Source organism: Mastigoproctus giganteus, chromosome 9 (assembly GCF_048544385.1).
Source record: "Mastigoproctus giganteus isolate SK-2022 chromosome 9, ASM4854438v1, whole genome shotgun sequence".
In the NCBI taxonomy this organism is placed as follows: Eukaryota; Metazoa; Arthropoda; class Arachnida; order Uropygi; family Thelyphonidae; genus Mastigoproctus; species Mastigoproctus giganteus.
In genome coordinates this window covers 65,824,547-65,850,261 of record NC_143583.1, presented here as the reverse complement: position 1 = coordinate 65,850,261, position 25,715 = coordinate 65,824,547, and the positions used below count along the sequence as shown (strand labels likewise).

At 39.2% G+C, this 25,715-nt stretch overlaps 1 protein-coding gene across 3 annotated transcripts in view; it reads left to right on the top strand.

Moving 5' to 3' along the window:
• Nucleotides 1-25,715, top strand: part of mri (BTB/POZ domain-containing protein mrityu) — a 384,830-nt gene that overhangs the window by 7,365 nt on the left and 351,750 nt on the right. For all 3 annotated transcript variants that reach the window (XM_090381835.1, XM_090381837.1, XM_090381834.1), the window contains exon 2: nt 16,994-17,157. The gene's annotated coding sequence lies outside the window, so the exon portion shown is untranslated. The remainder of the gene's footprint in view (nt 1-16,993; nt 17,158-25,715) is intronic.

Below are 25,715 nucleotides of genomic sequence, written 5' to 3'. Positions count from 1 at the left end.
ATTACTAAAAACAGTTGGCAAACCATAAGATGGAAACCTGTTTAGAAGACCTTTATGCCAAACACGATCAAAAGCCTTTGAGATGTCAAGAGCAACTACTTGTGTTTCACCGAACTTTTCCATTGAATTAGTCCATAAATGGGTAACATAAGCCAGAATATCACCAGTGGATCGACACTGACGGAATCCATACTGGCGATCGTTGATCAGACAGAAGGTTTCTTGGTAGTTTAAGAGTTGGCGGTTAATTGATTTCTCCATTACTTTAGAAAGAGTAGAAGTAATTGAAATGGGACGATAATTGGATGGGGGGATTTGTCACCCCTTTTTAGCGGCAAAGAATAGGAGTAAGTTCAGGAGCACAGGTTTTGAGAACAAGTGGAGAAATACCATCGGGACCCGGAGCTTTCTTAGCATCAAGATTCATCAAAATCCTTCTGATATCCTTTTGACGGAAGACCACAGGAGGCATTGAATGGAGCGTGTTGGGAATTGGTGGGAGGTGTTTTACCAAGATCATTAATACATGAGCTGGAAGAAAAATGGGATGCTAGCAGGTCAGCTTTATCCTTGGCTGAAGTGACAACAGAACCATCTGGTTTGGACAGAGGTGGGAGCAGAGATGAGCAAAAGTTGCGGCCAATAGCTTTGGCAAGAGACCAGAATGCTCGGCTAACATTAGGGCAAGAAGCAAGTTTTCTACTCTTAGCCTGTTCAAACCCTAGTTTGGACTGATTAATAACTGCTTTACAATTGTTGCGAGCTTTGGCGTAGGCAGAAAATGAAACTGAAGAATTAGAAACAAGCCAATTACGATATGCAGCATTCTTCTCTTGAACAGCCTTAGCACATTTATTGGAAAACCAAGGTTTAGATAAAGGACGAGATTTTAAAGTGGAGTGTGGGATAAAGGATTCCATTCCTGCAAGAATAATTTCACTGACATGATCTGAGCAAACGTTGATATCAGAAATTTTGAAACAGTAATCCGACCAAGGAAAAGAAGAAAAGAAGTCTCGCAGGTCATCCCATTTTGCATTCTTGTAATGCCAAACAACACGAGGTTGGGAATAGCCATGAGATAAAGGTTCCATTGGAGAAGAGACAATCACCAAGTTGTGATCTGAAGTGCCTAAAGGACCTCTCACTTCGACCGTATACTTAGAAGAAGGGTTGTTTGTGAGAAAAAGATCAAGCGTATTGGCTGTATGATTAGGATTGTCTGGTATTCTTGTAGGTAAATGAACAATCTGTGCTAGGTCATTAGTAATTGCAAAACCTTCAGCACCTCGACCAGCTGGGTCAGTGTGACTAGAAAACGGAAGCCAGCTAGAGTTGTGAAAGTTAAAATCACCAAGGAAAATTACCTCACTGATAGGACAGTTGGACTGGAGAAAGTCAAGTTGCAAAGAGAGGAAGTCAAAGAGCTTCAAGTGGTTAGTGGAGTTGGGAGAACGGTAGAGATAACAGATGAATTTGACACAATGAGGTAGAGAGATTTTAAGCCAGAGAAGATCAGAGAGTAGATTCCAAAAATCCAAGTCTCTGACAGGGAATATCATATGCACAAGTACCACCTTTGCGGCGAAAGGAATCATACAGATAATAATTTGGGCATCTGAGATGAGCAGTAGTTGAATCAACCGATAACTGAGATTCTGTCAGAAAAAGTACATGGGCTTTGGCAGACTGCAAGTGGAAATGGACATCGTTGAGATTAGAATTGAGACCACGTATATTTGTGAAATGAATTAGGAAGTGCTTGGGAGGTTTAGATATTTTCACAGATAAGCTTGCTCTATTAGTTTGACAATTCATGGTGTATTCAATAGTAAGAAAAAGTGGGTGGGACATGCTGTATGAAGTAATGAAATTTTTGGATATGGCGTACATGTGGTAAGAATATACCCAGTTCCTTGACATAACGTGGTCTCGACTATGCTCCCCACATACACGCTACTCGGACTCCCTCCATTCACTGTCTGGCAGAGTAGAGGTAACAAGATTATACACTAGCTGATCCTGAAGCCTCCTAGAGAGTTACCAATAGGTTCGGTTCGGTGTACTAACTAGCGTCCGGCCTGCGAACACCGTTTTAGAGCTGTACCCTCGAAATGTAAGGAATATTGGATCTCGCCACGACGTTCATCATAACCTCAAAAGTCATCAATCATACTGCATGATGGAAGAGAAAGGGAATGGTTGGCCAGAACTTAGCTCTAGAGACTAAACATGGGTTGCACCACTTCGAGCCTCCAATAAGCAAAGTGGTGGTATTTCACCGGTTGATGAGAGTCATCTACCACCTAGTACTGCCTGGTAACATAGAGGGGCGGCGTTCCTCCATGTGGTGTAGGTGCCACACCTCGACCCCTGCTTACGTTGGCTCACACCCGGGTGGTCACTCACCATGTACTTGTGCATGGAAGTTATACCCAGGATTACGAACAGTCCCACCATCGTGAAGGTGCAAGCAGAGGATTTGGCTGTCACAGACTGTACGGACTTCGCCGAAATTGGGTCTACTTGACTTGAGTGTCACCCGAATATCAGTTCCATCAGTGTTTTAGACTCCCAGGTAGCAAGTACAGCTTGTCTGGCATATTAGCATTAGCATTAGTAGAGGCATTTGATGCAAGAAAGCAAGTTTATGCAGCATCAGCCAAAAAAAAAAAAAAAAACCCACTTCCACTTCACCCCTCTGTTCGTTCAAAATACCTGTCCAGCTGAGCCTTAAACTTATTTAGGCTATCAACCTCCACCACAAGGGATGGAAGTCTGTTCCATCAACCAACCACCCGCTGGCTAAAGGCAAATTTCTGCACGTCTATCCTACATCTGTCTTTCCTCAATTTGAATTTCTGCCCTCTCAGGTGATTTTTCTGAGCTAGAGGAAGAATCCCATCAGCATTGAGCATGCTTAAACCATTCAAGGCTTTATACACCTCTATCAGATCACCTCGCTGGTGCCTAGTCTCCAGACACTGTAATTTGCAAAACTTAAGCCTGTCTTCGTAAGAGCACCCCTTTGTTCCATTCACTAATCTTGTTGCCCTTCTCTGTACTTGTTCCAGCAGCTCTACATCCTTCTTGAAATGAGGCCTCCAGACCTGTATACAGTACTCTAGGTGTGGCCTGACCATCGCCTTATACAATGGAATAATCACCTCCTTATCCCTGCTGGAAAAATTCCTGTATATCATTGACAATACTCCATGAACTACTCTTGCAGCCCGTCTACACTGCTCAGAGAACTTCATATCTGCCTGCACAACCACCCCCAAGTCCCTTTCATTCTCTACCACTGTCAGTGTAGTACCACAGAGTTGATACGTTGCTCTGGGGTTGCTGTTTCCCATGTGTAGTACTTTACATTTGTCAATGTTAAACTTCATTTGCCACTTCTCAGCCCATCTGCTCAACCTTTCCAGATCCTGGTGCAGCAGCATAGTGTCAGTAGTGTCCATGACAACCCTGCCAACCTTTGTATCGTCTGCAAACTTGGACATTAAGCCTGATATACCATCATCAATATCATTTATAAATACAGAAAACAATAATGGACCCAACACTGAGCCCTGAGGGACTCCACTAATAACATCAGTCCACGATGAGCTGTGTCCATTGATTACCACTCTCTGTCTTCTCCCCCTCAACCACCCCTTTATCCATAGCAGCAATTTGCCTCCAATGTCACACTGCTCCAATTTGTGTAGCAGTCTTCCATGTGCAACAGTATCAAAAGCCTTTCTAAGATCCAAGTATATAATATCAAAGTTATTCCCTGCATCCAGTTCTTTTGTGACTGCATCATAGTATCCAATCAAGTTGGTCAGGCAAGACTTCCCCTTAACAAAACCATGCTGTGTCTGAGCTATAACTGAAGTCTTGTCTAAATGATCCTGCAGTGCTTCTTTAACCAGTGCCTCCATTAATTTTCCTGGAACAGAAGTTAAGCTCACAGGTCTATAATTACTTGTGTCAGCCTTTGATCCTCCTTTGTGAATTGGGGTCACATTTGCACACATCCAGTCTATGGGTACCTCCCCTGAGTCCAAGGAAGCTCTCATAATTATGGCTAAGGGTTTGCTTACTTCCTTTGCTGCCTCCTTTAATATAACTGGATAGATCCCATCCACCCCGGGTGCCTTTCTTGTGTTTATCTTCAACAGTTTCTCCTCCACTTTACTCCCAGTTATTTCAAGATTCTGTAGCTTACGGTTAGAGTTGAATACACCTCTGGCATTCCCCTCGCTGAATAACTCCTCATGTGTGAATGTCAATGCAAAATATTCATTTAGTTTGTTAGCTACCTGAGCAGGATCGTCAACACTTGACCCATCAATATTAAGTGGACCAATCTGATTCACCCCCTTCCTTTTAGAGTTTACATAAGTAAAGAACTCTTTGCTGTTTTTCTTTGCATCCCTTGCCAAGGATTTCTCGTAATCTGCCTTCGCCTGCCTAACCTCCTTTGTAACTTGGTTGCATATCAACTTGTATATATCATAGGCTTCTGTGTCATGTGTTAATTTGTATGTATCCCATGCATTTTTCTTCTCTGCCATATGCCTCATTAGTTCATCTGACATCCATTTTGGCCTAAACCTTGAACAATATTTCTTAGTTGATATGTAAAGCCTAGTAGCTTCCAAGATAAGTTCTTTGAATGCTTCCCATTTTGAATTTGCTGTTGGTAACATCATCAGTTGGTCCCACTGTATAGAATTTAAATACTGTCTCAGTCCATCGTAGTCGCCTTTACGGAAGCAATAACCCTTCCCTTTACCCCTAATGGTAGTTACCTCTTTGAGTAAATCCCACTTCAGCACACTGTGATCACTGCCATCTAGTGGTTCATTTATCTGCAGATCCTTAATGCATGAAGAATCACTGCTGATAATCAAATCAAGAGTATTACTCCCTCTAGTTGCCTTCCGAACATGCTGATGTAGAAAACAATCATCCAATAAATCCACAAAAGCCCTGCTAGTGTGTGAGTAACCAGCCCCCAAATTCCAGTCAATATCTGGGAAATTAAAATCTCCCATTATAAGACACTCTGATTTACTGGCCCACTCTATTTCCCTGTACAGTTCCTTATTATACTCATCAGAGTCATTAGGCCTATAGCACACTCCTACTCTCAATTTTGATCTCCCAATGTTTATGTCACACCAAACTGACTCCACACTGCACTGTCCAGCAATGTCGATTGGCTTCACTTCCTTGGTTTTTATGTGTTTCTTAACTAATAGCATAACCCCTCTCCCCTTCCAATCCTGTCTATCCTTTCTGTAGACGTTGTACTCCCCAAATTGCAGTTCTGCATCCCTTATATCTGTGTGACACCACATCTCTGATATCCGAACAATATCTGCCTTTGATGTTTTGAGCAATACCTCAAATTCATCAAATTTATTTACTAAACTCCTAGCATTGGTGTACACGCAAGTATACCTGCACCTGTTTCTATTCTTAGCTACCCTAACACAACCCATGTGTTTACTTGTACCGCAGTGGCTCCCAGCAGTCTCTGAAATACCATGCATCTTGTTTTTCAGGTTTCTGCTCATTCTAATAGAAGCAGTGCAAGAATCTCTTTCACCTCTGCCAGTGGCTACTGTCAATCTATTGGTCTTTGTCTCCCCTCAAGCTAGCAGTTTTCCGACCCACCTAACACTGCCTCAATAGCATCAGCAAATATTCTTGCACCCTTTCTATTTAAGTGTATCCCATCCCTGTAGAAGCAATCTCTCCTGTTAACAAGTATCTGAGAGAATGTCTGTGACAACCTCAAGGACCTGTAGTATAGGTTAGGTTATTGTATAGTATAGGTTAGGCTGTATCTTAAGTACTGCATACAGGTGTGGAAGCCTCATTTCAGGAAGGATGTAGATCTATTGCAGAGAAGAGCAATAATAATCAGGGACACAAAAAAATACTCTTACTGAGAAGGACTTCAGTCTTGCAAATTGCAGTGTCTGGAAATTAGGTGCCTGCAAGGTGATCTCATTTAATTGTTTAAGGCTTAAAATGGATTGAGTAAATGAAATTGCTGATGACATTCTAACTCTTTTCACAGACAATGCACATTAGGGGACATAAATTGGGAAAAGACTGATTGAAGAATAATTGCTAACATTTTGGAAGTGTGTTGTTTGAATAAATTAAAGAAAAGATTAGACAAATTTTGGAGGGTATGTACAGATGCATTTTTTTTTTCTTGTGTCATATAAGTTTGTTTCCTTGCATCATTTGCCATTATTATTAATAATAATAATAATATTTTTTGCTAACTAAAGTGTATAGGACTAAAAGCTCATGAATAACAAATAAAAAGGAGCTAAACTAGCTATTGCTCATACAGCTAATAAAGAAAATTGCACACCTACTTTGCTTTGGTAGAAGAAGTGATTTTCCCATAATCTTGTCATTTTTTTTTTTATGGTTGCTATTTAAAAGATTGTTATCATAATTTTAAGTAATGCTGTAAATCATGATTTTTTAATTATATTCATTGCTTGTATTAGCATTTGCAATAGCAATTGCTATTGACTTTGCATAGATTGTTCATTCACCTGCTAGAATACCAGAAAATTCTCATCACATACCATTGATCTTTTCTCACAAATGGCCCAGAGGACTACTTACTTTGGCATTAAAAGAATGCAAAATGGGATGATCTATGATAATTCTGTTCTTCTTTTCCCTGATTGAATTATAGTTTTAAATCTTCTGATGTCAATGTTTGCTCAGATTGTGTAACTGAAATTATTCTTGTAGGTTAAATTCTTTATTCCACACTCCATCTTAAAATCTCATCCTTTATCTAAACTTGGTTTTCAAATAAATGTGTAAAGGCTCTTTAAGATGAGAATGTTGTATATTGCAACATTGGCTTGCATTCAAATCTCCAGGTTCATTTTTTTGCTTACACTAATGCTCCAACAATTGTAAAGCAGTTATTATTCAATCAGGCTATATTTTGAACATGCTAAGAGTAGAAAACTTGCTTCTTGTCCAGTTGGTAGTCAAGCATTCTGTTCTCTTGCTAAAGCTATTGGCCACGACTTTTGCTCATTTGTACTTCCACCTCTGTTAAAACCTCATAAATCTGTTTACCCCCCCCCCCTTACAGCTGATGATTATCTGTTTTATCAGCATCCTAATTTTCTTCTTATTCTTGTATTGCTAAGCTTAGTAAATCACCTCCTACCATTCTCAGTACACCCAGCTCAATGCTTCCTGTAGACTTCCATCAAAAGGATGTGAGAAGAATTTCGAACAATGTTTATGACAAGGAACCTACAGTTATTGCTGGTATTTCTCTTGTCAAAATGTGACCTTCAGCTTCAGAAGTGGAAAAAGAATCCAGTACTTGAAGAGAACATCCTATTGCCACCATCAAAACTAAATATTTCAGTTATGATTAGGATAACTTGTGCAACATACGATTTAAACATTATATTATTTTTATTTCTTTATATATATATATATGCGCATCAAAAAATGAAGCCCAACTGGGAATCACTGCAGTTTTTTTGAATATTCAGTCCAGTAACTATTGAATGAATGCAGTAAATGTACTTCAGAGCTTGTGGCTATATGAATTGCCACGGTACACTGAAAACCAATGAAAGGACATTAGGCAAGCAAAGGCAGATTACGAGAAATCTTTGGCAAAGGATGCAAAGAAAAACAGCAAACACTTTTTTAATTATGTAAATTCTAGAAGGAAGGGGATGAATCAAATTGGTCCACTTGACATTGAAGGTTCGATTGTCGATGCACCTACTGAGGTAGCTGACAAACAATGAGTATTTTACATCTACATTTACACATGAGGTGTTATTCAGGGAGGTGAATGCCAGAAGTTTATCAAACTCTGGCAGGGAGCTATATGATTTTGTAATAAATGAGAGCAAACTGGAGGAGAAATTGTTGAAATTGAACATAAGAAATGCACCTGGGGTGGATGGGATATATCCAGTTATATTAAAGGAAGCAGCAAAGGACGTAAGCAAATCCTTAGCCATAATTATGAAAGCTTCCTTGGACTCAGGGGAGGTCCCTATAGACTGGAGATGTGCTAATGTTTCTCCAATTTGCAAAGGGGTATCAAAGGGTGACACGAGTAATTACAGACCTGTTAGTTTAACTTCTGTTCCAGGGAAATTAATGGTGGCACTGGTTAAAGAAACAATGCAGGATCATCTAGACAAGACTGCAGTAATAATTCAGACACAGCATGGGTTTGTTAAGGGGAAGTTTTGTCTTACCAAGTTGATTGGATAATATGACGTGAACAACAAAGGAACTGGATGCAAAAAATAATTTTGATATCATATACTTGGATTTCAGGAAAGCTTTTGATACTGTGGAACATGGAAGACTACTGTACAAATTGGAGCAGTATGGCATTAAGTGCAAGTTGCTACAATGGATAAAAGGATGGTTGAGTGGGAGAAGACAGAGAGTGGTAATCAATGGACGCTGCTCTTCATGGACTAATGTTATTAGTGGAGTCCCCCAGGGTTCGGTGTTGGGCCCATTGTTGTTTTCTGTTTTTATCAATGATATTGATGAAGGTATATCAGGGTTAATGTCTAAGTTTGCAGACAATATGAAGGTTGGTAGGGTTGTGAATGACAGTAATGATAGTATGCTACTGCAACAGGATCTGGAAAAGTTGAGCAGATGGGCTGAGAGGGCAACTGAAGTTTAACATTGACAAATGTAAAGTACTGCATATGGGTATCAGTAACCCCAGAGTAATGTATCAACTGGGTGGTACTACACCCAGGGTTGTGGATAATGAAAAGGACCTGCGGAGTAATTGTGCAGTCAGATATGAAGTTTTCTGAGCAGTGCAGACAGGCTGCAAGAGTAGCTCATGGTGTCTTGTCAGTTATCTACAGGAATTTTGCTAGCAGGGATAAGGAGATGATTGTCCCCTTGTATAAGGGAATGGTCAGTCCACACCTTGAGTACTGTATACAGGTCTGGAGGCCTCATTTTAGAAAGATGAAGAGCTGCTGAAACGATTACAGAGAAGGGCAATAAGATTGGTGAGTGGAACAAACGGTTGCTGTTGCCGAGATAGGCTTAAGTTCTGCAAATTTCAGCTTCTGGAGACCAGGCACCTGCAAGGTGATCTAATTGAGGCATATAAGGCCTTGAATGGTTTGAACAAGCTCAATGCTGATGGGATTCTTTCTCTTGCTTAGATTATTCACCTGAGGAGACATAAATTCAAATTGAGGAAAGGCAATTATAGAATAGATGTGCAGAAATTTGCTTTTAGCCAGTGGGTGTTTGATAGTTGGAACAAACGTCCATCTGTTGTAGAGGTGAACAACTTAAATAAGTTGTTCACCTCTACATTCCCCTCCCTGAATAACTCCTCATGTGAATGCATCTACATTCACACATGAGGAGTTATTCGGGGAGGGGAATGCCAGAGGCGAATTAAACTCTGGCAGTGAGCTAGATAATTTTGTAATAACTGAGAGGAAAGTGGTGGAGAAATTGTTGAAGATAAACATAAAAAAGGCACTCGGGGTGGATGGGATCTATCCAGTTATATTAAAGGAGGCATCAAATGAAGTAAGCAAACCCTTAGCCATAATTATGAGAGCTTCTTTGGACTCAGGGAAGGTACCAATGGACATGAGATGTGCAAATGTGACCCCAATTCACAAAGGAGGATCAAAGGGCGACACAAGTAATTATAGACCTGTTAGTTTAACTTCTGTTCCAGGAAAATTAATGGAGGCACTGGTTAAAGAAGCACTGCAGGATCATCTAGACAAGACTTCACTTATAGCTCGGACACAGCATGGTTTTGTTAAGGGAAAGTCTTGCCTGACCAATTTGATTGGATACTATGATGTGGTGACAAAGGAACTGGATGCAGGGAATAACTTTGATATCATATTTGGATCTTAGAATGGCTTTGATACTGTTGATACTGTTGCACATGGAATACTGCTGAACAAATTGGAGCAGTGTGGCATTTTAGGCAAATTGCTGCTATGGATAAAGGGATAGTTGAGTGGGAGAAGACAGAGTGGTAATCAATGGACACTGCTCGTTGTGGACTAATGTTATTAGTGGAGTCCCTCAGGGTTCAGTGTTGGGTCCATTGTTGTTTTCTGTATTTATAAATGATATCGATCATGGTATATCAAGCTTAATGTCCAAGTTTGCAGATGATACGAAGGTTGGCAAGGTTGTTAAGGACACTAATGACAGTACGTTGTTGTAACAGGATCTAGAAAAGTTGAGCAGGTAGGCTGAGAGGTGGCAAATGAAGTTTAATATTGACAAACATTGACAAAAGTACTATATATGGGAAGCAGTAACCCCAGAGTAACGTATCAACTCTGTGGTACTACCTGACAGTGGTAGAGAACGAAAAGGAGCTGGGGGTAACTGTGCAGGCAGATATGAAGTTTTCTGAGCAGTGCAGACGGTCTGCAAGAGTAGCTCATGGTGTCTTGTCAATCATATACAGTAATTTTTCTAGCAGGGATAAGGAGGTGATTATCCCCTTGTATAAGGCAATGGTCAGGCCACACCTTGAGTATTGTATACAGGTCTGGAGGCCTCATTTTAAGAAGGATGTAGAGCTGTTGGAATGAGTACAGAGAAGGGCAATAAGATTATTGAATGGAACAAAGGATTGCTCTTACGAAGAAAGGCTTAAGTTTTTCAAATTAGTGTCTGGAGACTAGGCACCTGCGAGGTGATCTGATTGAGGTGTATAAAGCCTTGAATGGTTTGAGCATGGTCAAACTGCTGAGCATGCTGATGGGATTCTTCTTCTTTCTCAGAATAATCTTCTGAGAGGGCATAAATTCAAATTGAGGAAAGATAGATGTGTGGAAGTGTGCCTTTAGCCAGTGGGTGGTTGGTTGGTGCAACAGACTTCCATTCTTTGTTGTGGAAGTTGATAGCCTAAATAAATTTAAGGCTGAGCTGGACAGATATTTGGATAAAACGGAGGTGTGAAATGGGAGCGTGTTTTTTTTTTTTTTTTTTTTTTTTTTGGCTGATGCTGCATAAGCTTGCTTTCTTGCATCATATGCCTATGCTAATGCTGAAGTTGAAGGCAAAACTGGACAAACATTTGTAGTGAATGGATGGGTGAAATGGGAAAATTTTTTTTATTGGTTGATGCTATATAAGCTTGCTTTCTTGCATCATATGCCTCTACTAATGCTAATGTTCACAGACTTAAGTTTGTTGCAAACACTGCAGGACTCACCCCTCACTCCTCAAATTCCTCCTTAAGCTCCTTTGTGAAATTCTGCATTCCTTGACAGTCTTGGGCAGAACTTTATATATATACATATTTCATACACTTTTGCTGGATCTCTTGACAGATAGGAATCCTAAGCAGCTAATTGGCAGGCAAGGCTACGAAATCAATTACAATATCAGTTGACAGTCGACAAAAAGTATCTTACCAAGGCTGTGCATGGATAATGTAGCAACTAAGCTAGGAAAGCCAAATAGACTGCAAAATATGGCAAATTAAATTAGCTCTCCAACCTTGTCATCTAGCTTCAGAGCAAATGGAGAAGAGGAAGTCATTCTAGCACACTTACAAATTAGAGACACAAATTGTCTTTCCACTTGTGATATACTGTTGCTGTTGTTGTTTTGATGGTTTTTGGTACAAGAGCCTCCTCAGCTTATTGTGCCTAGGCTTATCTGTTACCCATCTTTGGACAATTTCAATGGAAAAGTTTAATGAAACTAAAGCAGTTGCCTTTGGTATTTTTAAGTTTTCTGATTGTGTTGCATAAAGATCTTATAAACAAACCCTCAAATGGATTTTTGACTGTTTTTTTACAGTTGGGTATTCAGTTCTTTTTCTCTGACCACTCACCGCTAGTGATGGTAAATGGCTCTCTCTGTTCTAACTTCTCTGCTAATGCTGGTGTTTCCCAAATTCTTTCAGTTCTTTCTCCCACTGTTTTCCTCTTGTATATTAATGGCCTTCTTCCACTGACTTGAAATCCTATTGTTGGTTTTACTGATGATAGCTTACTCCATTCTGCTTTCCAATTTGTGTAATCTTGTCCTCTACAAAACAGCTTAAACAGCTTAATTTTCTTGAGTATCCTCCACCAAGTCCTTAAGCACTGATCTTCAAATAATTTAGAGCTGATTGTGGTCCTGGGGTAACATGCTCAGATGCAGATCCGCACATTGTGAGATTGAGCCTGTACGCTGCCACAAAAATTGCTCAGCCCATTTAGCTGCTATGCTGGTATATCAGCTGCAACAGTTACAATAAAGTTGTGAACTCTTCTGACCTCAGCCAGATTATAAACAGACATTTATTTATTTATTTAATTCTTCATTGGGGCAAAGAAACCTTAGTTAACTTTAATCCATCTGAAACTTGGTCCTGTATTACTTCTTACTAAAACGAGTCTACTTTTCCTTTGCTTTCTTGAGTTCTTTATTTTTTTTATCTTCTTTTACTTTTTCTGTGGTATTCTGTTGTTGAGATTATTAAGTAGTTATTTACATTGCTATTTTAAATAGTACCTAGTTATTAAATAGTTAATTACTTAAATGTATTTATATTTAGTTTTGCAATAAAGCAAACTTGTCTGCAAAAATATCTAAACCACCTAAACACTTCCTAGTTCATTTTACAAAGGTACGTGGTCTCAGTTCTAATCTCAATGATGACCACTTCCATTACAGTCTGCCAAACCCAATGTACTTTTTCTGACAGAATCTCAGTTATCGGTTGATTTAACCACTGCTCATCTTAGTTGCTCAATAGCTTTCATAATAGCTTTTCTTTTTATATGGAATTTCTTATTGAAGATAATTTACTTGTACAGTAAATTATCTCTGTTGTTGTTGCTTTATATTATAATTTTCTTATAGCTTGAGAAATATGACACAAAATTTTGTTCCTGTGAGAATTAGGTTTTAATTTATAGACACAAATTTCTTCTTATATTTTAAATAAATTGCTTTTTAACATTATTGAGGAAGCTGTGCAGTGTTAAAAATGTAATGTAGTGTTAAAATGCAGTGCATTGTTAAAAAGAGTAGTGTTAAAATGCAGTGCAGTGTTTTTAACACTGTAATGCATTCCTCATGTCTGTATTCTCATATCTGCCAACAGATACTATCATAGGGGAAATAGCAGCCCAGTTCACTCAAGGAACATAGAAGCTGACATCAGTGCATGTACTGCATCTGGCATTGACCATCTAAGCTATGGCAATAGACTCTTGTCTTAGACAATTCTTAGAGCCAAAGAGAAGTTTTCAGGGCACCATCCACAGATGTGAGAATAATAGTTCTGATATGCCGTATTCCATTATAGGTGTGTATTCTTGTTCTATGTAGCAGCAGAGGTGTGTTTATAAATTGCTGACCCTAGAGACAAAATATCCATACAGGCACTGGACAAAATTTTGTTATGTCTGTTATGGGTCCCAATGCTTGAAACACTAATTTGAGGCTAATGTTTGTATTAAAAAAAAAAAACAGTATAATGATTGTAACATGTATGTTGTCTAAAGAAGCACTAGGTAGTGGTCTAAAAAGGAAAGTGTAACATCCTAAATCTGAATGTTTTGCAACTTTTTAGAGGCTGTTGCATGTCACTGCGGTGCATTTCAGATTTTATCATATACCACTATTGTTTGACCAAGGCAACACAATCATAAAATAAAATAAATAGACAGAAACAGAAACAAAATATTAAAAGAATTTTCTCAAACAAGTTTATAACTCCAGAAGTTGTAACAAAGCTCCTAAAAATTTCAATTGTGAGATACTTATTAAAGACCTAGATGCAGCAGTCAGTATCCTAGATGCTAACCTTGCAGAAAGTATAGAAAAAGAGGCAGCAAGGCTAGTTAATATAGATGAGAACACTAAAGCATGATTCAGCAAGGATCTGAAGCCACAAGTCATAGCAAAACAAAAAAGCATTCAGAAACCAAGTAAATCAAAGAATGAACCAGACTTAACAGAATTTAAACATGCAGAGCTCATTTTGTGAAGGTAAGAAGAGCAGCATTAAATAAGAAAGTGTATGAAATATTTAGTAAATCAAAAAGAATTATGGACAAAAAACAAACGACTTGTATAGGTACAACAATCTAGAAAAACTGGGTAGAAGCCAGCAGAGAAAAATTGCATGAATAAAAAATGTGCAAATCATTTAAACAATAAGAACAAGAATAGATGCCATAAAAATAACCTGCCAAATAAACAAAAGGCAGGATACTGACAGGAACCCACTTTTCATAGCCAAAATCTGCAGCATATTTATTATAGACTAGAATAGCTGTGGCGAATATTTTGGCAAAACTGTTTCAGACAAGAAAAGATTAATATCAAAGTAATTACAAAAACCTTTTTTTTGACTCCCTTTGCTTTTAGCTAAGGTGTCATTTGGACGGACTTGGGTAAAAATGCAATTTGATAATTTTTTATATGTATGACTACATTGTCCTTTAAAAAAAATTACAATTATTGCACAAAAATTATGTGGACCTGGAAACTGCTGCATAAAGTTGTCCATGAGCAAAAACAGCAACTTTGTTGAAAGTCTGACTCTGAGATTTGTTGCTTGTGATGAAAAACTAAGAAAGGTTAGTCTTTATAATCTGGTACCCATTCTAGTTGATCGTTTCGAGTAGCCGTGATTGACATGCCTAACCCGCTGTGGTTATTCTTAGGGTGTTTATCTCCCTCTTGTTGCTGTTTTAAAATCGGAAAACGAGTTCCCTGTAGCAGCAGTAAGGGAGGGATAAACAACGTAATTAAGGCTAACCATAGAGGGCTAGCCATGTCAATCACTGCTACTCACAACGATCAATCAGAAGGGGTACCAGATTTGTAAAGACTCTAAGAAATTGTCTTATTTTCAAAGTAAACAGTAAGTTAGTTTCAGTGTGAGCTAAATCAGTTCATAGGATTTGCAAATCGGTTGGAATTTTTTTTTTTTTTTCTCAGCTTGACTGCTAAATAAAACAACCTATGGCAAAAGGAATCAGGTCCAAAGCTTTTTTAGTCTTTGACTTATTCGAGTGCAAAAAAAAAAAATGAAAAAAGATCTGTGAGTAATTGTGTAGTTAGATATTAAGTTCTCTGAGCAATGCAGACAGGCTGCCAGTACAGCTTATGAAGTTTTGTCAATATTACACAGGAACTTTGCAATCAGGGATAAGGAGGTGATTATTTCATTGTACAAGGCAGTGGTTAGGTGGCAACTTGAGTACTACATACAGGTTTGGAGACCTAATTTTAGGAAGGACGTTGATCTGCTTGAATGGGTGCAGAGAACGGCAATGAGATTGGTGAGTGGAACAAAAGGGTGGTCAGTGTCTCTAGAGACTAGGCACCTGCAAGATGATCTGATGAGTTGTTTAAGGCTTTGAATGAATTGAGCAAGCTCAGTGCTGATAGAATTCTTCCTTTTGCTAAAACAACACACAAGGGACATTAATTCAGATTGAGTGGGTGATTGTTCGAACAAACTTCCACTTGGGTAGTTTGAATAAATTCAAGGAAGAAGAAGAACTAGACAAATTATTGGAGGGATGGGCAGGTGATATGCAAATTTTTTTTTGCTGATACTTTATAAGCTAGTCCTTGAGGCTGTCACAGACAATCTCTCAGGTATGACTAGCTGGGCTTTCTACTTGGGTGTCTAAACACTGATGGAGCTAATATTCAGGTAATACTTGTTGTTCTGCAACAATCAAACCCTCTCTTTGCACCTTCACAATGGGTGGGGCTGTTAGCAGCTCTGGGTGTACCTCCTATGTGTAAGTCCTGAAATATGGTAACCAGTATACTGGATGTAACCACTCAGGTGTGAACCAACATAAGCAGTTGTCGAGGTGTGACATCCACACCACATAGAGGAAAGAGGAATTTCAGATTTTTGTATGTCTGACTCAAGGTTAAAAGTATGAAAAAAAAAAGTAGCAGTTGCCTGGCTCCAAAAATGCTCAGATCTAGGGATTGATCTCAATCCCATTGAGCATTTTTGGGATGAGCTGGAAATACATGTTTGTCAGCACAATCCTCTGATAAAGTAAATCTAGGAATTAGGGACACTTTCATTACCTGAATTGTTCAGTATTCTACAGTCACCTTGTTGACTCTATGCCACATCATGTTGAGGGCAGTGGTTCAAGCCAGTGGCAGTTCAACACTCTGTCGGCCTAATAAAGTGGCCAGACAGTGTATAATTTTCCACTATCAGACACCGAATTGCAGACACTTTCAAATTTAACGCTAACTCACGACTTTGTTTTCAACACTGACCTGTACTTGTTAAGTAAGTCTGCAGATCTCCTATTCTTAATGTCATTAGTGCCAACGTGTATAACAGTATCACCTTTTGTGCCCTTAAAAGATATCTGCTATACAATGTCATCAACTTTTTCCCCCAGCAGATGTACCCTGGTCCTATTCCACCTATCCCTTTTGCACAATATATTTCCTGTTTCACTGACAATAGGTTCACCAACAGTAACTATCTCCTATGGGACTAATACATTCTTCCTTGTAGATTGCCACTATATTGCCTGATGCACAAAAGTGAGTTCTGTTGTTGAGTTGGGCAGCTGAGAGCTTGATAGGTCCCCATTTTAATTCCTTCGAGGGCATGTACTCTCCTCTTTAAACTCTCAAAATGCCCATCAGAACACTGAGTTAACACCTAATTTCTTCACACACTCTTTGTATCTAGCAGACACAGACATCCTCCTTTACCAGATCTTGTCCTGTTCCAGAAAGGTCTGATCATTAATAATTGATAATTAATATATTAATAAATGATAATTAATATAATAATTTAATGATTTAATAAAACATTAAATCATTTAAATGATTTAATCAGTGTAATTCTTACTGTGTCAATTCTACATGCTAGTACTATATATATATATATATATATTTTTTTTTTTTTTTTTTTTCTCTTTCTCAGTCTCTCTCTCTTTTAGAGTACTGACATTATTCACTCTGTAATTCCTATTTAAATCTCTCGAGGACATGTCTTGGTTATATAGCAAAAGTGAGGATTGTGTTTGACCCGCACTATGCTTATTAATCTGTTTCTAGATGAGTGCCTTCCAAGCTTTCTTCTGTGGGGTAAGTGTATCTGTATAATTGATATTGTTATGAATTTTTTAAGTATAATATGTAAAATGAACTGTAAAATATTTAAAAGGGATTTGAGTTCCATTTCAGATTCAAGTTGTCATTAATTCTCTTGTTGGTGTGCATGTTTGTGCCTGCATACACACACAAATCTGTGTATATTGTATGTAATACACTATTTCGGTTTTTTGTGTTAAAAGGCAAGAAATACATAAAAAACACAATAACGGGTACATAACACATTTGGTATTCAAACACAGATATATAGAATTCTTTACAGCTAAAGCTCTAATTAAAAAATAATTAAGGTGTAGACCAAAAACTGAATATCATACTGGTAGAATAGTAAAATTCACACTGATGTAATTATAACAGATATTTTAAGTTTTTCTTCTTTTGGTATAAAGCAGCAGTTCCAACACTGTGTGTCGCGATGCCCTGGGGAGGTGCCATAATTTACCAGGGGCATCGCAGATAATGTTATTATTATTAGCTACGTAGTGCAAGGAAGCCTGAGGCTTATGCTGCACCAGCCAAAAAAAAAAAAAAAAAATTCCTGAGAGAGAGAGAGAGTCAAAAGTAGAAGGGAATCACCAAGAAAGAGAATGATGATATCCAGCTCAGGACCCTGGGTGTGCCAAGCCCATACTCACCAGATGTGAGCCCCTAAGTTTAGGTAAGATTTCCATGACAAATATTAAAAATGTATTAAGAATGATTTTTTTTTTTACTATTGGATATCTACTACTATCTGATCTGTATTATTAATGTAAATAATTATAGAAAATATTTAGGGTATTTTTGACGAAGATAAAAACATCAACACAATAATTATTGTATTAACATATTAAAAATAAGAACTTGCACAATTATAAATATTTTACTTCAAAGAAGGTGCCGGGAAAATTTTACAGGTCAAGGGAAGCATGAGCTCGGAAAGTTTGAGAACCTCTGGTATAAAGAATACACCAATATGTCTGCTAGAAGCAAAGTTAATATATGTGACAAAATATTTTACACAATCTTTATAATCGGAATTTTTAATACATTTCAGTTTTGGTATTGAGTTAGTGGTAATTGTGATGTTATATGTGACAGCTTTTCACCATTGTATAAGGCAGTAGTTAGGCTGCACCTTTTGAGTACTGCGTACAGGTCTGGAAGCCTTATTTTAGGAAGGACATCGATTTCTAGGAATGGGTGCAGAGAAGAGCAACAAGATTAGTTAAGAACAGGTACTCTTACCACAAAAGACTCCAGTTTTGAAAATTTCAGCATCTGGAAACTAGATGCCTATAAGGGAAATTTGAGCAGTGTTTAAGGCCTTAAATGGTTTGTGCAGATTAAATTCAGATGGAAAACTAACTCTTCTTCAGGTGAAACACATAAGGAAATATACACCGATGAGCCAAAACATTGAGAGAGTCGTTATGCGAATTGAAGCAACTGCAGGTGAACTACGGCATGTGCATGGGTCGGGACATGGCAAAAATAACACCTGATACTGAGCTCTGTTAATCAGTGTTACTCTTGTTCTTCAGATGGGAAAGGCAGCGGACTTAAAAGCAAGTTTCACAAAGGCCAAATTGTAATGGCCAGATGACTGACCATTACAATTTGGTCAGAGCATATCCGTAACGGCACGGCTGGTGGGATGCTCATGGTCATTAATGGTTAGTACCTGCCGAAAGTGGTCCGAGGAGGGAAAACCCACGGATCACTCGTGAGGTGTTGGACGACCTGGCTCATTGATGCTCGAGGTGAGCGAAGGCTCTCCTGGATGGTATGTGGCAACAGAAGGGTGCAACTTGCTGGTGACGAGAGTAATGTGTCACAACACACAGTACATTGAACCCTGCTGAAAATGGGGCTGCATAGCCGCAGGCCGCTCAGAGTGCCCATGCTAACCACCGTTCACCGGCGACGGTGCCTACAATGGGCACATGAGCATCGAAACTGGACCTTGAGTGATTGGAAGAAGGTCATCTGGTCCGATGAATCACGTTTCCTGTTGCACCACGTGGAAGGCCGGGTACATGGTGCGTTGTTCACCTGGGGAAGTGATGGCACCTGGATGCACCGTGGGACGAAAACAAGCCGGTGGCAGCAGTGTCATGCTTTGGGCAATGTTCTGCTGGGACACCCTGGGTCCAGTCATCCATGTGATGTCTACCACCTACCTAAACATCATTGCTGACCAGTTACACCCTTTCATGCCAATGGTCTTTCCCCTCTGGCGGTGCCGGCTTTCTGCAGGATAATGTGCCATGCCACACCGCCCGGATTGTTCGAGACTGGTTCGCGGAACATGAAGAAGACTTCCAGTTATTCCAAGACTTCCTGCCCTGGCCTCCAAATTCCTCAGACATCAATCCCATCGAGCATCTGTGGTTTGTGTTGCAACAGCAACTCCTATCTGCTGTGTTCAACCTTACAGAAGTTAAAGAATCTGCTGGTTACATGTTGGTACCAGATACCACAAGACACATTTAGAAATCTTGTAGTGTTCATGCCTCGCCGGGTATGAGCTGTTTTGGCTGCACGTGGAGGACCAACATCATAGGTGGTCATAATTTTTTGTCTCATCAGTGTAAATCTGAATTGATAAAGGATGGTTGTAGGAGTGATATGCAAAAATTTACTTTCAGCTACAGGGCAATTGATTGTTGGAATCAGTTTCCATCTGGTGCTGTGGAAGTGGGTAGTTTGAATAAATATAAGGGAGAATTAGAGGGGATGGACAAATGAGGTGGACAGTTTTTTTTTTTTTTTGGTTGTTGCTTTATAAGCTTGCAAACTTGTAACCACTGTTTATTTAAAATTTATTTTACTCGTTAGTTATTATTATTATTTTTAATACTGTATTGTTTATTTACGATATGTGCTGTTACTGTTTCTTCACAGTTGCTCTCTACAGCAGTTATGATTTCACCCTTAAATTCTTCAACAGCACGTGGATCATTTCTACAGACATTGTCATTCAGGAATCACTATTGGAAATAATAAGAGGATTCAGATGCACTGAATAGTGTTTTTTGTTTGGCAGCACCTGGCGTCTCCCCCCCCCCCCAAACTCTGCAAAGGTCCAGTGAATATTGTGCCAAGCTAATCCAATTCCATATTGTCAGGTTACTCGGGGACAGCACCTGGGGTGCGCAAGTGAGGCACTTGCCATTGGTGCCATCTAAAATAGGCACTGCTAGATGTACTACTGCATATACACTGAGTGATCACTGAATTATGACCACCTACCTAATACTTTGTAGGTCCTCCTTTTGCACTCAGTACAGCAGCTATCCAATGTGGCATTGATTCAACAAGATGTCGGAAGCGTTCGGGAGGTATGGCCAACCAAGCTATGTGTAATGCGGTCTGCAATGCACGTATGGAGGTGATTGGTGTATCCAGATGCCTGATATGCCTTTCCATAGTGTCCCACAAGTGCTCTATGGGATTGATATTGGGGGAGTTCGGAGGCCAATTGATATGCTGGAAGTCAGACCTGTGTTCCCGAAACCATCCCTGCACAACTAGTGCCCGATGGCTCAGTGCATTGTCATCTTGGAAGAAACCGTTGGCATTCGGCAAAAAGTGTAGCATACCAGGGTGTGCACAGTCAGCAAGCAGTTGACGATAGTGGAGACACTGATATGTTGTTCCACAAGCATCAGTTGGTCCAAGTTCCTGCCAGTGAAACATGCCCCACACCATACAACCGCCTCCACCGACCTTCTCTTTTGATGCCATGCATGATGAATCAAAAGCCCCATGTTGTTGATGCCAAATCCATACACGACCATCCACGGTGTGGAGTAAATAACTAAAATGACTCATCTGATCAGCATGCCTTGTTCCAGTCTTCTAACGTCCAACTTGCATGCTCTTTGTACCAGGCGTGTCTTTTACACCGATGAACCTTGGTTAGGAGAGGATGCCGTAGGGGTCGTCTGCTGGTATAGCATATACATGAAAGTGTGCGATGCATGGTCGTGCCAGATATTATTCCGGGTTGGCCCATGTTGTATTAGATAGTCAACTCTTCAACAGTGCTGTGCCTGTTTGCCTGTACAAGTCATTGGACCCGGCACTCACCTCTAACATCAACCTTTCGCTAACCTTTGCAGTTTTGCCGTAGGGTTGTTGTTTGACCATTTTGACTCCAGTCCTGGTACACTTTAACTACAGTGGCTCTCGAACACCCCACCAGTTCAGCCATTTGGGAAATCGAGGCACCAGCTCGTTGAGCACCCACAATCCATCCTTTATCCAAGTCCGATAAATCCTTCCTTTTACCCATCACGCTTGGAATTTTACTACCTACTGAACCGCTAACACCTTATTTATGCTACATAGGTTGACTAACTCTGCACTCTCGTCTCTTGCGTGGTCAATGGGTCGCATTCAGTTTTCGTAGGGGTGGTCATACTTCAGTGATCACTTAGTGTATATGTGTGTTAAGATATGATATGAATTAGGCACTGTTACAAGGTTTTGCCTCAGGCACCACAAATGCTAGCACCAGCCCTGTGAGGTTACCTGTTAGAAATGAGATCAACATTGAAATATTCAATGTACTAATGAACTCATTAAAATATTTGGCATAGTAATTAGAAATGGCCTGATCATTAAAATATGGCAAATGCGGTTCCTCATTTCCTGAAGGAAATGAAGGAATTGTTGTGTATGTATTTGATAAGGAAATGGTTTAAAGGTTTGTTGAACATTGGGTAAAGTGGATGTACATTTTAAACCCAGTTGATGAACAATCATTTCACAGATTTTCTTGGGCTACAAATAACCTCTTCCTGTACATGAGCAATATTTTATAGAATGTCAAAAACTGCTTTTAAATAATAATAATAATAAAAAAAAAAAAAAAACTTTGTGTATCCTTTGTACTCAGAAGAAAATTATTTAGATGATGTATACAGTACCTTGTATCTCAGGTACATTCTATTTTTATATATTAAATTGATGAAGTTAATTTTTCTGGAATTAGTAGAAGTGAAAAGTAATTAATTATCATGTTATAGGAGAGGATGCAACGTTAATTAGTAAATTTTACTAATTAACTAATCTATTATACATTATCAAAACTGTTCTTGAATGTATGTTTGTTTATGGTATTGTCCTTGAGTTTTGCATCTTCAAAGATAAATCATATATCATTCAAAAAGTCTTTACCAGGAATAAATTTATAACCAGAATTTAATCAGTTAATCTTTAAATAAGAAAATTAAATGATGTATTTGCATGAGTGACTAACTGACATTATAAAGCCGAAAATATAAGTTCAACAGTAACAGTTGAATTAGTAATATAATGGATAAGTGTTTCATACGTGTTTTTATTACTTCAAGTAATTTGACTTTATTTAAAGATATTTTAGAATGTGTGCTTGTAAATGTTAGGAATTAGAGCTATAGTTATAAATTTTAAAAATAATTCATGTGCAAGGTAGTGCTTTAAATATATCTTACCTGGTGGGTGGTATGATGGATTAGGCCATCTCGTAATATACAAAATTAATTGCTTTTGCTTCACTGCACATAGCTCAAAACATATTTACTCAACTTTTTGTAACACTTTCCTACTTCCTCCTGGATTTTTAACAAGAATTTAAATGCAGCACATATTTCACAGATCTTCTGTGATTTAATAAAAATAAACAAATAGAAACACATCTCAGATGGTAGTATAAAATCAATATTTTTTAATGTGCTTTACTTATTTCTACCTGGATTTAATAACAATTGAAATGTAATGTTTATTTTTTTGTTTCTGGTTAATATAATAAGCAAGTAGTAACAGTTCATGATTTATATGTTTAGTAAACTGGTAACATAAAACTACCTCTTCAACAAAAGGAAAGTTGCATATGTGCACTCTTCAAACTAAGAACATTTCTTTTCTGTACACCTGCCATATTGGCCATTCATTTCTCCAATATGACTAACACGGCAATACCCATTGGTGCCTCCGTAGCCAGGTGGAAAGGAGCAGCAGTGCATAGCACATGCTTCTTGATTAGACAGGGCTTCGAGCCCGTCACCACAAAATACAGAGGATGCAGAAAGGTCAGGGAATGACCACCGCATATCCCGGAGCAATATGGCCTTAGTTGCTAATGCACCTAAAAACCAAACAACAAACAAGGCAATACCCATTCATCTCTCCAGTACGATTACAGTGCAAAAGGGATAATATCCAGTGCTTCAACTATAATAGACAATTTTTGGATAGTCTGTGTTTGTTGGATTTAAGTGCTCACATCTGGTGAGTAGGGGCTTGGATATCATCATTCTTTTCTTTCTTGTTGATTTCCTTCTACTTCTGACTCATGTCTCTCTCTCTCTCTCTCTCTCTCTCTCTCTCTCTCAGGGTAACTCATTTTTTTTTTTGGCTGGTACAGCAAAAGCCTCAGGCTTCCTTGTGCAATATGAATAATAATAACAATAATAATTAGAAATAATAATAATAGAAATTAGAATATTAATAATGATAAAAATGAAAAAAAAAATTATAAATAAACATTAAAATAAACATTGCGAAAGTTGCTCCAGTGGACCTAACTTCCCAAAGGTCGGAGTGACAGCTAAGGCAGATCATGTCACCATCTGGTGCCACTTCCAAGAACTAATACTATCACTGGACGTAAGCCGAAGCTAAACAGGTCCACCTCCATAGATGGATGATGTTGAGAAATAATAATCATACTGCATAGAGTGTGGTGCAGGATAAAGTCACTCGCATTCAGGTCTTAGGTGGATGGGTCGGTTTGAAAAGTTGGAGACTGTCTCCCAAGGAAGACAGTTGAGCAAGTGGCAATATCCCTCGTATGGCTACCACAAGAGAAGGCAAGACCATCCAGCCCCACCAAATGGAAGTGCTTCCTATGCACCTGCACTAGTGACCACCCAGGAAGGAAGAAAATGCCAACGCACAAAGTGGAGCATCGAAATAAATACGTACATCATGTGAGCATACTACGAAATAACCAAGCTAGAGATAATGATGTGACAATGTACAGGTCGAGACTACATACCAAGTGGTTGGAATGATTCCCGGATATTCGGGTCACCGAACAGCAAATAGTGGACCAGAGAAGGACCATCTTCATGAAGAACCTGAAAGCTCCTGCAGTTTTGGAAAAAATCAAACAGGACCTGAGTGAGCCAGAACTACAAATAACAGTAAATATACACAACACAACCAGAGGAGGAGGTGGAGCAAGAAGAAATACAACCCAGACCAGCTGAAGTGGAAAGAGACAAGGTTATGATATCCAGAATAGAAGATGAGTGGAAGAAGGCCCTAACAGAATTCAAAGGAATGGACACCACAAAAACCCATGTGATACCGAAGCAGAGGCCTAATAGAATCCTGTGGAGAGTCGCAGACCACCTCTTCTCAAATAATACCACATTACATCAGCAACACTGGTGCAACACTGGAGGCCATCCACACCACAGGAGTATCATAGTAGTAGTGGTATGTGATGCAAGAAAGCAAGTGTATGAGCTTATGCAGCATCAGCCAAAAAAAAAAAAAAAAAAAATCACACCATTCCCTCCAAATGCCTGTCCAGTTCCTCCTTAAATTTATTCAACCTGTCAACTTCCACAACGACAGATGGAAGTTTGTTCCAGCAATTAACCACCCACTGGCTAAAGGCAAATTTCCGCACATCTATTCTACATCTGTCCTTTCTTAATTTGAATTTATGCCCCCTTAGGTTCGTAATCTGAACAAGTGGAAGGATCCCATCAGAATTCAGCATGCTCAACCCATTCAAGGCCTTATACACCTCAATCAGATCACCGCGCAGGTGCCTAGTCTCCAGCCACTGCAATTTGCAGAACTTAAGCCTCTCTTGGTAAGAGGATCCCTTCATTCCACTCACCAATCTTGTTGCCCTTCTCTGTACATGCTCAAGCAAATCTACATCCTTCCTAAAATGAGGCCTCCAGACCTGTATGCAGTACTCAAGGCGTGGCGTGACCATTGCCTTATACAGAGGGACAATCACCTCCTTTTCTCTGCTAGCAAAATTCCTATATATCATTGACAAAACCCATGACCTGCCCTGGCAGCCTGTCTGCATTGCTCAGAAAACTTCATATCTGACTGCACAATTACTCCCAGGTCTTTTTCATTTTCTACCACCTTAGGTGTAGTACCACACAGTCGGTACGTTTCTCTGGGGTTACTTCTACCCATATGCAGTACTTTGCATTTGTCAAGGTTAAACTTCAGTTGCCACTTCTTAGCCCATGTTCCCAAATTATCTAGATCCTGTTGCAGTAGTACACTGCCATTACTGTCATTAACAACCCTGCCAACCTTTGTATCATCTGCAAACTTCGACATTAAGCCTGATATACCATCAATATCATTGATAAATATACAAAACAACAGTGGACCCAACACCGAACCCTGTGGGACTCCACTAATATCATTAGTCCACGAAGAGCAGCACCCATTGATTACCACCCTCTGTCTTCTCCCACTTAACCATCCTTTTATCCATTGTAGCAACTGACCCTTAA